This window comes from Magnolia sinica, chromosome 10 (genome assembly GCF_029962835.1).
Source record: "Magnolia sinica isolate HGM2019 chromosome 10, MsV1, whole genome shotgun sequence".
Classification (NCBI taxonomy): domain Eukaryota; kingdom Viridiplantae; phylum Streptophyta; class Magnoliopsida; order Magnoliales; family Magnoliaceae; genus Magnolia; species Magnolia sinica.
In genome coordinates, this window is record NC_080582.1 from 28,031,107 (window position 1) to 28,046,528 (window position 15,422).

General features: G+C 40.1%; 1 long non-coding RNA gene across 1 annotated transcript; it reads left to right on the top strand.

Annotated features, from left to right (window-relative positions):
- The first annotated feature begins 2,054 nt into the window (after positions 1-2,054).
- Positions 2,055-2,995, top strand: LOC131257413 (uncharacterized). Its single transcript, XR_009177375.1, has 5 exons — positions 2,055-2,135; positions 2,211-2,344; positions 2,505-2,576; positions 2,669-2,773; positions 2,894-2,995. It is a non-coding gene; the product is annotated as an uncharacterized LOC131257413 (long non-coding RNA).
- Positions 2,996-15,422: the final 12,427 nt, after the last annotated feature.

A 15,422-nucleotide genomic window follows, 5' to 3' on the forward strand; every position in this document is an offset into this window, starting at 1 on the left:
AGCCATACAACGTGAATTATAATTATTTTGGGTGGCCGCTTGAGTTTAAGTCAATTTGATTTTTAGGCTAAAAGGAAGAAGGAATCGTTGAACTTGTATGATAGGGACCTTAGATATAATACTCTATCAGTGTATGAAGCTTCGTATGCAGGTACGTAGATTCTGCCTAATTTAATATCCGACTCAAGTTAAACTCACTCACTCATGGAACAAGCCGAGGCTGAGTTACAGTCCAATAATCTGGTCGATGCACTACAAGAAAATAGGCCTCTAGCCACAATATTTTAGCCTCAGTTGAAAAAATGGAGGCTGAATGTGTTTTTTACCCTTGGTTGCTAAGGAACTGAGGCTAAAAGTTCATTTTTAGCCTCAGTTGCATAGGAACCGAGGCGAAAAGTCTACCTTTTAGCCTCAGTTGCATAGGAACTGAGGCAAAAAATGAACTTTTAGCCTTAGTTCCTTAGCAATCGAGGCGAAAAGTCTACTTTTTAGCCTCAGTTGCATAAGAACTGAGGCTAAAAGTCTACCTTTTAGCCTCAGTTGCACAGGAACTGAGGCAAAAAGTCTACCTTTTAGCCTCAGTTGCACAGGAACTGAGGCAAAAAGTCTACCTTTTAGTCTTAGTTGCATGGGAACCGAGGTGAAAAGTCTATCTTTTAGCCTCAGCTGCATAGGAACCAAGGCGAAAAGTCTATCTTTTAGCCTCAGTTGCATAGGAACCGAGGCGAAAAGTCTACCTTTTAGCCTCAGTTGCATATGAACTGAGGCGAAAAGTCTACCTTTTAGCCTCAATTGCATAGGAACCGAGGCCAAAAGTCTACCTTCTAGCCTCAATTGCATAGGAACTGAGGCCAAAAGTCTACTATTTTACCTCATTTGCATAGAACCGACGCCAAAAGTCTACTTATCGAGACAGGCAAAGGCTCCATGGGCTAGCGAGCGGCCACCGTGATGTATGACTTCTACCCACGCCGTTCATCCATTTTTTTTCATATCATTTTAGAATACTGGACAAAAAATAAGACAGAATCAAGTCTTAAATGGATCACATGGTGGGGATTAAATTCCTAACATTGAAAAATTCTCAGGGCCACGGAAGTTATAGATCAGTATGATATTTATTTTTTCACTTCATGAAGTATATATAACCATATCAACAGGTTGGATGGAAAATAAATGGCACGGTAGACCCTAAGAAGGTTTCAATGGTGGGCGTCCTTAGCACCGCTTGTTCTTATGGTGTGGTCCGCTTAAGCCTTTCATCTGCCTTATTTTTGATCCAGTATTTTAAAATGATATAGAAAAATGGATGGACGGTGTGGATAAAAGTAACACGCCCCCTTAGTGGCCCGTGGGGCCTCCGCCTGTACCGAGCTCAGAACAGGAGGGGGTAGTACCTGATCCACGCCCTACTTTTTAGCCTCACTTGCCTAGAACCGAGGCTAAAAGTGAGAGAGCGAGAGACTCTTGCATTTTGTGTGTTTTTGCCGGAATTGCTGAGTTTCTGAAAATCGCTTTTGATTTCGTCGGGGAGAGTTAGGTTTTGGATGCGGTAGATGTGGGAGAAATCCCAAAGGTTTTATTTTTTGCGTATTGTGTATGAGTTGTGGTTTGATTTGTAGGAATTTGCTTTGGAGTTTCTGAGATTGGCCCCTTTCGGAGATCTCTCTTCGACTCTGATGTGATTTGTTTGGAAATTAGGGTTTTGGCCTTTTTTTAAGCAATGCTCCATCTGGTGAATTTTCATAGTAGTGGAAATTCAACAAGCATTTTGTCTAGTAAATCAGATGCTTTGATGTTCTTTTCTGAGATTTAGTTTCATTTCATTTTGCTGCATTTTCTTTCCATACCAGTAAGGAAAATGTGGTTTTTTGGTTTTTGGTCATGCGATCTAAAACCCTATTTTATTTATTATTATTATTATTTTTTTCTGTTTTCTATGTTTTCAGAAAAATGTCAGCAATAATTGTTAGATTTCATGATATTTATTTCATAGCTTCAGTATTCATGCAACAGGGATTTTCTTCATCATTGGTCATGGCTGTTTATTCTTCCCAGGTACCTACACAGTACAAGCTCACTGGGCCAATTCCACCTGAATTGGGGAACATGTCCAAGCTAAGCTATCTATGAGGGTTCTTACTTTAAAATAAAATTTCCATTTCGGGGATATTTGTGTGTAAACTATTTCTGATAGTTTCCTTCTACAGTCAATTGAACAACAATGAACTGGTTGGTAGCATTCCGGCCGAGCTTGGACAGCTGGAGTTGTTTGAATTGTGCATGGCAAAGATCGAATGGTTCCATTCCATCTGAATTCCTGAAGCTAGAGAGTAACATATTTGTAAGTCTTAACCAAAAGATATTAGAGATGGGCCAGTCATTTGTGAACATATTCTAATTTACAATGACAACTCTGTACAGAGGCTTGCAGTTATTAAGTGCACATGCTTTCATTAGTATATTTATATTTTTACCAATCTATATTTTCTTTTAAACTGCAGAAACTTCTCATCGAACAATTTCAAAGGGTGGATCCCTGTTGAGTTAGGGCGCATAATCAATCTTGATACTCTGTAGGTTGCAATTTAAGCTTTCAATGATTATCAGGAGAGAGGACTCGTACTACCCTTTAAAAAAAAAATCTCTTATATTGATTATTTTACAGGCCTTTGCTCAACTATTGCAAGCTCCTCATGATTATGCTGAAATTATTATAACAGATCGTTTCCCTATCCCCATATTGGTAATTTGTGATCAGCATGGTTCCCAGGTTTGTAAATGTCTTTTGGTTTCAACCTGTGAAATAGACCACTCTACTTTTAATTCCTTAATATAGTTTCCATGAAGGTGGGTATTCTCACTTCTGGATTACTCATGATTCACCCTTCAGTTCCTGCAAAAAGGCCAATTGCTGTCAAGGATGAGATAGATTGCATGCCCTATCCAACTACAGGTGATCTCCTTTTTGCTCTGATTTTAGCAGCCATTTTAAAAAAAATCTTTGGTTGACTAATCATTGTCTTTTTGTACCTCTATTTGGAAACCTGAAAAATCTCTAGTCGATTCGATCAGTTCATCTTTGGTTGACTAATCTTGGTCAAGTCAATTCAACTCAACAAAACTCAAAAAACAAATTGCCTAGATTTACCATATTTATAACTTTTAGGTCATAAATATTACCATGTTTTGTTATTCATTCAAGAGTCAAAAAGCTTGATCTTTAATTGACCGGCCACACTTTTGAGTCGAGTTTTTCGAGTTTTAAAGCTTGATCATTTTGATATTCAATGCAATGGTTCTTGTAGGTGGTACCAAGTGGTTGCACAAGATCAGAGAATTTGGAAGGATCATAAATTTCTTTTTTGCCAATGCATGCAATATGAGACAGATTTGGAATGAGAAATTGAATCCCAAGTAACTTTTGCTACAACATGAAAGTTTTTTATACTCAAGGAAAAAATGTTAGTTTCATTACTAGTCATTAATTCAGAAATTATATAAACATAAAAGTCACCTAACCAAAGATGACAACCCCTCAATGTTATGCAGGCCACGATAAGTTTCATGATATGTGAAATGAAGTAGTTTTATGAATTATATCCTTTAGAGGAGTCATAGACAGTTTGAGTGAATGTGTAATTGCCTCCTAAACCATCACAAGAAAGTACAAGAACTCTCACATCAATAAAGTTTACTATTTTCTTTAGGTTCTGTGAGAATGCCTGCTGCTCTATGTGGTGTAGTCGGTTTCAAGCCAACTTTCAGGTGTATATCTCACTTAGGGTAAATGGAATCTAATCACTCTATTGTGTAGAGATCATCCAATTTCATGCTCTATATCGAGAACTAACGGGCTGATTGGATGACCCTAAACTCCTGTTAATGTGCATGTTTGTTGCGCTTGGACTATATGTGAACAGCAGATTGAACTATTTTCTAATCTACCGAATTAGGTGAACTCAAACTACAAATTGGGGAAATTAGAAAACGAACTAAATGAGCCTACACCAACTAACTGTGCTGCGAACTATGAATTTTTTTATTTTTGACAATGATTTTATTAAGAAACAAAAAGGAAACAAAGGCAGCAACAAAACAGGGATACCAAAACAGTGATCATCCAATCTCATGCTCTATTTTCTTTAGATTCTTTCATTTGATTTTCTTTTTTATTTGCTCCTTTAAATTCATCGCAGACTATTTGTTTGATTTCTTTTTGTGCAATCTCTAGGGACGGAAATTCAAGAAAAGAAATGTGCTCCAACTTAATTTTTATATGTAAGTCATTCTCACTGGGATTGATTGTAGAAACTACAAAAATTTATCTGATGGAAAGCTTTTGTGACCAAAATGTTTCAACAGTGGTCGCTGAATCCTCATTGTTTACCATCTGTGTGTTTCACTTGATTCACCTGGCATATTATAAAATGATCTCTCAAAACAGCTAGACGGCGTGAATTTCTCAAAAAACATCATAGTGGCCCCACTTGCCATCCTAGCGCAGGAATTTCCTGCGAAGGGCTTTCGCAGGAAATCTGCGTCCGAAAGTGAGATCCTCTGTATACATGCTAGCGATGTTCTCTTATCACATCCATGCCATCCATCCATTTTAGTAGCTTATTTTAGTAAATCAGCCCACAGATAATCCAGATCCAAATGAACTGTCGATGTGATGGACTCCACTATGAATTATTGCTAATGGAAAGTTCTTCTTTGCAGATGCTTTCAGACAACCGAACAAGCTGTAGTTGTTCATCAGCCAAGCAAAAGTCATACCCAAATCTTGCATTGTGACTTTGTATTATTTGTGGAACCTAATGTTGTGTAATAGTTTGATTGAGTTTGTTTTGAAAACTTTAAATAGACTGTTATTAACTGTTTTGTTGGTATTGTGGCTTTCATGATTGATTGTTTCATGAGTGGATTGAATGAATGGTTTAGTAGTTTAAATAAATATTTAAAAAAATTAAACATTTTTATCCTCAATTTGTAACCGAGGCTTAGCTTTAGCCTCGGTTGTTGAGAACCAAGGCTGAAATTCTCGTGGCTAAAGGCTTTAGCCTCGGTTGTTAAGAACCGAGGTTAAAAATAAATTTAGCTTCGGTTGGAGGCAATTGAGGCTAAAATTTGGATTTAGTCTCGGTTGGAAACAATGGAGGCTAAAATTTTGATTTAGCCTCATTTCGAGAAAACTGAAGCTAAAAAGGTTCTTTTAGCCTCACTTGAAGAACCGAGGCTATAAAAGTCATTTAAGCCTTGGTTGCCAAAACTGAGGTTAAAGCCTTTAGCCACGGGGGTTTCAACTCGGTTTGGATAATTGAGGCAAAACTGAGGCTAAAGGCTTTAGCCTTAGTTTTTAACATTTTTAGCCACAGTTTTGAACAGAGGCTAAAGCCTCCTTTTCTTGTAGTGATGGAACAATCCTAGCCTTCTGTTTTTGTGGGCATTTGTTTGTTGAAATCTAAACTGTTCCATTATCTTTAAAATGAAGAGGGCAGAGGAGTCAAAAATCAGATGAAAAGCTACTTTCGACGGATTTGAACCGTCAATCAAGTGGCCAATCTCCACAATGATAAGATCTTATATCTTGTCTCTTGTCCACCATTAAGGTGGGCTGGATATTATTGGGGAAAAATTGAACGGTTACAAACTGTCATGGGTAGTTTCCGCATTTTTAAGTAGGTGACGTAGGTGAGTGAAAATTTAGTAAAGCTGTAAAATAAAATCAAGCTAAAAAAATATGGGTGGTGGCCATTAAAATTATTATTTTAGATTATTATTAAAAAAAATCCTCAACTTTATTGATACAATGATTTATGTGAAATTGCATTTGTTGTCTAGCATGACAACACGCTATGCGGAAGCTTATGTAGCTTAAAATTACGACAAAGTTCTTGAGGGGCTAAATAGGAGCAATTAAAAATTTAAGCCAATTAAAAACAATTAATACTTAGGCTTTCATACCAAGTGGGTCCAATTGCATATATTACAAATGATGCAATAAGTTGAGTCATTAATGTATGTGTGAGATAGATATCTTATGTGTGCATGTGCAATTAATTGGATACCTAGCATATAATATATTTAAGCATTCATATAATTCAACCAATTAAACTTATAAGCATGAATAGAAATGTGCACAAATTTCAATTGCAAACACAAGAATATATAGCAGTTCGACTACTTGCCTACTCTACTCCCGGTGGACACACTCTCTTTAAGTGTTCCAGATTTCACTATCTCAAAAGTTTCCAAAACGTTCATCTTTAACATTTACAAATGTATACTCTCCTCGGAAGCTCCCATGGAGACTTACACACGTATACTCCCATCAGAGGCCTACATAATGACTTAACAAATGTACACTCTCGTCAGAGGCTTACACAAGAACTTAACACACTATACTCATGTCCGAAACCTACATAAGGATTTATTCAAGTTTGGTTCTCAAACTCTATATTCAATCCTACACAAAGAAAAAGTATATGGACTCTAAATTAACAATCTTACTTATCGGATTTAGCTCCAATAATGCACATTACTTGAGATGCGTCTTAACTTCTTGAATCTATTTCTATTGTGCTCCCCTGATCTTTGAAGTCGATTTTCTTCTGCTTTTTTGAATTGGCTACCTGGAATGATCTTCCTTTGAGATGCCAAGTTAATGGGAGGATGGTGAAATTTTCTACGACTAATGGATACTTGGTTCCAACAAGGGGATTCACCTATAAGGGTATCATAGAGAATTTAGACAATGATTTACCTATAAATTTGTATCTAACTTCTTGAAAATGGAAGAGAATATGAACACCTTCATAATGGAGCTGGAATACTCATTAGAGTGATTAATCATAAGAAGGGTGTCATTAATCTCTTTGGTTTAAAGTCTAAGAGAGGGATAATGAGTGGGGAATCACCTAAGCTCTAATTATCCAAAAACTCGTCAAAATGCTTAAAGATCGAATGCCCTTTTATAATAAGTTGAGTTACAACGGCTATAAAATAGATAAATAACAACACCGTCGATTCAATCGATTGAGCCTTCAATTCGATCGAAGGTTCTTCAATAGGATCGAAATGGCATTCGATCCAATCGAGAAAATCCAGATATATGCAGTTTAGTCGCTAGATTGTTTTCCGCTTCTTCATTCGAATTGAGCTGAGTCTTCGATTCAATCCAGTCCTATCGATGGACTGTCGATAGAATCGAGATCCAATCAAAACCACTGATTTGGTCGGTTTGTTTATCAACAGCTTTTCACCTCTAAAGCTTAACTAGCCATAATCAAATAAAGGTTCCTAAGGCTACAGGATGATCAAACAAAAGTGTAAGGCTCATATCCTAGACCTTACCATTCCGTTGGCTTCCGCGATCCTTTCGGTCGAATTTCGGTGACCCGCGATCTATTACCGGCATTTATGCACGATCCTTAGTCATGTTCTGTATATCAGAGTCGGTGCGACCCGAAACTTGTACCCTAGCGACCGCACTGTCGCCGCGGTTCCGATGCCACGTCTCGCGTGCTGAGGCGATACCTAAGCCAGGAGATGTGGGCCCGCGTTCAGTTTAAGAAAAACGCTGCGCGTTGCAAAACCTAAGAGAATCTCTACATCATGTCACCTCAATCAATCAATCAATCAATCAATCCCATTAAGGGTCAAGTATATGTCAAGTAGACATCACCTCACACTCATCCCTAAGCAACCTCATAAGTCAATAAACCCTTACATAACCCATACCCTTCTTACACAAATTTCCTCAGAAGTCAACAAAGTCCTTACACACCCATCCCTCTCTCCCATCCATCACTCCATCCTATCTCCTCTCTCTCTTATTTCTCCCTCCTTTTCCAAGCAACCCAAAACACCAAAATACCACACGTCCAACTCTCCCAAATCTCCATGAGAGAAGCCATGTGTGGTCCACCTTCCTACCTCCGATCTCCACCATCCAATGATCATCTCCACCGTTGAAATGTATCCCTCGGAGCTCTAGGATACGTTTATGGAAGAAGAGGTCTAAGAAGATCCAAGGTAGGTGATTTTTATGATTTTCTACCATTGATTTTGTGATTTGAGGGCCCACATGAGGTGGGACCCACCTTGATGTATGCATTGTATAGAGGGGCCCATAGTGGCGGGGTCCCTCCACCATCCGACGTCTCTCTCTCTCTCTCTTTTCGTTCTTGATGATGATGATGATTGTATGGCCCACTTTATCCATGCCGTCCACGAGATGGACCCCACCTTGATATGTGTGGTTATATTATATATGTGGTGGGCCCCACGTGGGACCCACCTGATGTGGGAATCGGATTGGCTGGAGTATCTCACACCAGCAACTGTAGTGGACGTCGACAATTCCTAGTGGCCCACCCACGTGGTGCCACCTTGATGCATGTGTTTATCCCCACCGTCCAAAACAACATAGGACGTGTGGGGCCTGCTGTAATTTTATGGTAATCCACACCATCCAAATCATGGGACCACCATGATATGAGTTATATCCAAGCTGTCCAGCGGGTCCCTGGACGTGAGGAAATACAAATGGCAGCTTGTTCCAATCGTTGTGGCCCATCCACGTGGCACCACAGTGTATGGATTTTAACCGACACTGCCCGTCCGTTGTGGGACCCACTCCACACGTGTTGCATGTGTGGAGGTGGGGCCGCTAGATGTATTCGTTGAATATTTCACCGTCCATTGCTGGACGGTAATTGGTGAGAGCCACCCTCCTGTATATGTGCATTCAAGCCGTCTGTCCATTTTACTATATTTGTGGGCCACGTGGGCTGGACCCCACCTGATGGGTGCTCTAATCTCACCATCCATCTGAGGACGGTGGGAAACCACCTTGATGTTTGTTTATCCCTACCGTCCAATCTTTGGACGGTGGGAGTGGATTGGCTGGGATACCTCACGCACCAGCTATATGCTGAGGTAGTGACATCAGTAGGAGCCCACCATGATGTAATTCTTTGCACCGTCCATTTGGACGATGCTGTGCAGGGCCATCGTGATGTATTTGTCTTATCTACATCATCCATCATCTGGACGGTGGGCCATCCCACCCAGTGACGTCACTAATGAGGTGGGGCCCACCTTGATGTTTGAATTATATCTGCACCGTCCATGGATTCAGACGGTGCTGTGGGGCCAGCTCGGTGTATGTGTTATATATATACACTCCGTCCGTTTATTTCTGGACACGTGGTGCCCATCCCACACGTGTGACACGTGTGGGGGTGGGACCCACCTTGATGTAAGTGTTTTATATCCACTCAGTCTGTCCAGTAAAGGGACGTGGACCCCACTATGATGTAGTGCTTCATCTGCACTGTTTATCTATGGACCCCACTAGACGTATGGGTTGTCTCTGCACACCGTCCATCTATTTGGACATTAGCAAATTCTCTGGGCCCAATCATGCAGTATGTGTTTATCTAACCACCCACCTGGCAACAGGTGGGGCCCATCCTAATGTAAGTATTTTTTTTGGGCCGTCCATCTGCGGGACAGCCAGCAGTTTTTGTTACCATTGCAGTTGATGTCAGCAAGTTCTGTAGCCCACCGTTGATGAATGTGATGTATATCCTAGCCGTCCTTCATTCAGATAGGCATGGGGCCCACCTAGGATGTATGTATTGTAGCCGCATCGTCCATCTGAGGACGTGGGCCCTGATGTATGGGTTTTACCCTCACTATCTATAGGACGGTGGAAACCACCATGATGTAAGTGTTTTATCTACGCCATCCGAGGACCACACCATGATGTAGGTGTTGTATACACACTGTCCACCGGTTCCAGATCATTTTAAGGCCTGGGCCTCAACAGCCAGGCCCAGATATGCAGTCAATAGGGTCATATGATGCGGCCCGGTATGAGGCCTAATGCGACTTATATGAGGCCCATTTGATGTATATGAGGCTCATTAGTGCGGCCCATCCAAGAGGCCCATCATGATGTATTTTGGCCCTTGTGCGGGGCCCACCTGTTTGTATTTAAAGCCTATATGTTGAGGCCCGACTTGACGTACACGAGGCCCATTATGATGTGTATTAGGCCCTTATCATGCGGCCCATTGTGACATGTATTAGGCCTATGACGCGTGGCCCATTTGATGTATTTGAGACCCAGATACGTGGCCCATTTAATGCTTACGAGACCCATGTGTAAGACCCACCTATTGTGTATGCAAGGCCCATGGGTTGTGGCCCATTGTGATGTATTCGAGGCCCATGGGCGAGGCCCGATGTGATGTATGAGTGGCCGTTACGTTGTGTATGAATTCCTTATGTGGGCCACTCCTTGGGAGCAATGTTGGTTAGATGTCCACATTGATGGGCAATGATGGTTAGATGTCCTCATTGTGACCTTCCCTTAGGCCTTTTTAGGCCCATCTCACCTATTGTTGTGGCCGATTGCCGATTCCGATCATTGAGGCTGATTATTGATCAATTCCGATTGTCATGACCGATTGTCGATTTCAACTGACGTGACCGATTTGCCGATTGCCGATTAGCGATTGAGACCGATTATCATGTCCGATTTGCCGATTTTGATTATCGATCGATTCTGATTGTCGTGATCGATTTGCCTATTCTGATTATCGATTGATTCCGATTGATGTGACTGATTACCGATTCTGATTATTGATCGATTTCGATTATCGTGACCGATTTGCCGACTCCGATATCGAGGCCAATTCTGATGATTCCGATTATCAATTTCGATTCCAATTATCGAGGTCAATTATCGAGGCTGATCCCGATTGTCGAGGCTAGATATTAATGCCGATTGGCGAGACTCAATGAGATGTATATGCGGCCCATATTTGAGGCCCATTGTGATGTATATTAGGCTCATGTTTTGCATATGCAGCCCATATTTAAGGCCCGTTATGATGTGTATTCAGCCCATGTTTAAGGTCCAATATGATGTGTGTGAGGCCTATATGATGAGGCCCATTATGATGCATTTGAGGGCCAGGTGATGTAGCCTATTGTAATGAATGTTAGGCCCATGTGAAAGGCCTATCGTGATATGTTAAGTTCTTGAGTGAGGCCCATGGTGTTGTATATTTGGCCCATGTGTGAGGCCATGAGTCCACTATATGTTAGGCTCTATGTGGGCCATTCCTTTAGGGTAATGTTGGTTAAATATCCACATTATCGAGGTCGATTGTCGATGCCGGTTATTGATACCGATTATGAGTATGTGACAGCATAGCATCATGATATATGTCCATACATATCATCTGCATGTTTGTTATGAGATGTGATTGTCCATTGCATGTGTCATAGTACAGATGGTTTATGAGACTCCCTGATAGGTGGAGTTATTCCACATGAGCGCACGGTATGCGCAGGATTGATGCATGACTGGATTGTATGACTCATGCAACTTGCATTATGTGTTGTGATTACTGTACGCCCTAGCGACATCAGGGCCGTAGCCTCCATAGGCATATCGTGGATGACCAGATGGGACACCAAAAATGTTTGGTTCGAGCATCGGGCTGCCATAGATGGCCCTGGGTGAAAATCTCTAAAACCCTCTTGGTACCAGATTACGCCCCAACGTAGAGACCGAGTGGATACATGAGCGCCCGAGTTTCGAATACTAGGAGGCCGTGTCTCCCACTGTGTCATGGTCGGTTGGGAGGGGGTGTGACCTTACCCGCCCGAGGGAGTAGGCATAGTTAGGCTGAGTTTGACCAGTTCGAGGAATGGGTCCGCTATCGACGAGCCGGATAGGTATTGGCAGACTACTGGCTAGGCGGATAGTGAGGTCTCTTCCACTTACCCAGTTGTGCGCTTGATGGGGTGGCAGGTGGTGTGGAGTGTACTAGACCCCGGTGATGATCCTAGAGAAGAACCATATTGATATGTGGACTTGTTGATTAGGAGTTGCATACTCATTCATTCATTCATTCACTATACACTCAGGCTGGTGGTGCGCAACCAGTTGTTACGTGTACCTTCGCAATGGCCAGGATTTCGGTTGGGGTGCGTGACTGAGTTGAGATCAGGAGTTTACCACATCGAGTCTGACTATCTAAATTTAGGTATGAGACTGGTTTGGATAGAGGTCCCTTGTGATGGACCCCATAGCCTACGATACTACGTATTATCATCCTGACTTCACACTCCAGCATGGTCATTTCATTCACACCCAATATTGCATTACATCCGCGGCATATGACATTTTGGGTTATTGTGTCTTTGCATTTATATGGTCTAGATACGGCTGACGCTATTCATGTACTCATTAGGAATTGCATATTGCATCGCATCCTCGACATATGGTATTTGGCTCTTTATGACTCCTCATTTGCATAACTGTCCTATATTGCGTATTTTGATACTGATTGACTCATGGACTTGTCCGTATTTTCGCTTACTCTGTTATCGTATGATTTACGATCTTGTCAGTATTTCTATTTACTCTGATAATTCCTGCTCTTATCAGTATTTCTACTTAATCTAATAATTCATGATCTTGTCAACATTTCTGTTTATTTCGATATTGTGCGATTTATAGATTACTAGTATTTCCGGTATTGTATGATGATGACATTGTATTGAATACTTGACACTTACCTTGTGCACACACTTACACCACCCTCTAAGCTTTCTATAAGCTTATGCACAATAGATACGTGCAGGTGATGTTAGGTTGCAGCAGTGTTGAGCTTGGAGCGTGCCGTCTTCTGGAGCTTGATTTTTGATTTATGTATTCTCCTTTCAGCATTGAACTCAAATGATTATATTAGTGGATATGTGTTGTTGATGTTGCCTTTGTGAATCTGGTAATCTTGTAGTTATGCTTATTACGAGTTAAATGTAAAAAAAACCTCCTTGTAGGATCCCAGGATTGGAAATCTGGTGTATGGACGCTAGGAGCTGAGAATGGGGTATTACGGAGGCTGTTGGCACCGGATTCGGTGATCGGGATTTCTGTGAATCCAATTTCCGGGTTTGGGGCATGATAAAAAGTTTACCTATTAGGGAATAGATCATCTAAAGGCTAAGATTGTTTTGTACCTAAAGGGGTCTAAGGTTAGGGTCACCAAGGCACCTCAATTCACCTGTTTCTTCACTCATTAATGCTATAAGTCTTCATATATCTTTGGTCTTCATCTTTTAAGGGCTCAACCAACTTACTGACACACTGACACATTGATTAACAAGTTGTCAATCAACTGGAGACAGCCGAGACCTCGCCGACCCTATCAAAGTGGATGATTCGACGAATAAGTACTCACAAAAAAAAACCACTAACACCATGGTCCATTGGTTAAACTTCAACAGAAACAAGGTTTTCAAACCTTTGATTGGTAAATTCAAATTGATAGTAAGAGTCAGAAAGAGTTAATGGTTCCTATTAAAGGGAAAGGTAAGAATGGATGGTTAGGATGGTCATATTAGTATGGTTTTTTAATGATGGGCCATTTCATTAAATTAGCTTGTTGCAAGCAATCCTACACTATAAAGGAAAGATGTTATGAGGTGAACTTGTGCAGAACATACTATATGTTGAGGGTCAAATATTGCATATTATCCCCTATTTATTACTTGATTTTATGAACATGATAATGCTTAATGTTCTATTTTAATCATGTTTGTGTTGTAAGGTGAATTTAAGAGCTTAGATTGAAAAGGATGCTAAAAGCATGGATTTAATGCTTAAGAATCACCAAAGCCAAGGATGGATCTTATGAGACCTAGAATGAAAAACTCATATGCCAAAGATCAAAGAAAACCAAGTGAGGAATGAAGAGCATTAAAGACTTGAAGTGAAGAAAATGAACAATAAAAATCTGCATCCTTCGACTACTCTAAGCCCATCTTTAACCAATCGAAGCCTCTTGCTCGACTAGTTGAAGATTCCTCGACTTGAACTCTAGTGACAAAATCCTTTAAATTCATGTCATCATCGACCAATTGAAGGAGACCCTCAACCAGTCGAAGGTTGTCCTTGACCAGTATAAGGTTATGCGGATTTTACGCGAACTGCGTAAATTTAAGGCAGTTTCTGAATTTTTCCAAGTCGGTGCGAAAGCAGGTGATGCAAAACTATAAATAGGAGTGCCTAGGATGTTCCTAGGCATCTTCTAGGGATTGAGGAGTGGAACCAAAATGTGGAGAAGCTAACGCCAAGAGTTTTTCTTTATTTTTCTTAGTTGTTTTTATGCTTTTCTTACAAGATTTTAGTTCAACCATGTCTATGGTTGGCTAAACCTCTTAGCTAGGGCTAAGAGGTGAAGCTTGTAGCATGATGTGATGTTTTTATTGCTTTGATTCATATTTATGTTGAACTCTCTTTGATTCTAGTTTGATTATAAGGAATATTTTCAGTTTTTAATGGTTTGTTGTAAGAAATTACAATAGATCTGTGATAACTTTGAATATCGTCCTTTCCTATTTTGAGATTGATGGATTGGTAAATCCTGTTATTTGCCATTGTCCCATGGGCATGGTTAGGTGACGGAATCCCTTTCAATCTTCCCAATTCTCCTTCTTTGATGACTAGATTCATGAGAAGTTCAGAGATCTGACCGTCTCTTCTTCCAACTGGATAAGATAAGACTCTAATTCCAGTTGTGTCGTTAAATCAAGCATAGTATTACCCTGATTGTTAGAAGTGGATCCTTGGAAACCCTAGTTACTACCTTTGAATTTGTTAGTTTTAATCACTTTAATCACAATTACTCTCTCAATTAATTCATATTTAGATTCACATCTTCTTCTAGTTCCAGTTCTAGTTACTTTCAGAATACACACGAGATTAGTCCCTGTGGATTCGACCTCGGTCTCACTGAGATTATTACTACATCGTAACCCTACACTTGGGGTTGTGAACAAGTTTTTGGAGTCGTTGTCGGGGATTAACGGTTGTGTTTTTCTGAGATTGATTAGTTTTAGAAATAGGTTAAGATTAGGATTTATTTACTTTTTATTTTTAGAATTAGGGTTTCTCTAGATTTTTTTAAAAAAACTAACTTAACTTTTCTGTTTTGTACGATCCTAATATAGAAACTTTTAATCTTGTAATCTCTTTTTAATTTATCTTTCTTTCTATTTCTAGATTAAGGTTTGCTTTCTGTTTTTAGAAACTTTCTAATTCTAAAATTTTTATTTTTTTATATAGAAAATAACTCATCTTTCTATATCTGTTTTTAAGAACTTTCTAGTTTTAGAATTTCTATTTTTAGAAACTAATTTCTTTTATTTTGTTTCACAGGGTCTTAAATTAGGAACTTCCATTTTGGTAACTTCTTTCTAATTCTTTTCCTTTCTTTTTCCAGAATTCTTATTCCCTCTTTCCTTTTTAGGTTTACGTTAGATTCTAAAATTGAGGGCTGAGAGTATTTCATGCCTAAGTGGGTCTGTGACAACATTCGACGTCTCTTAAG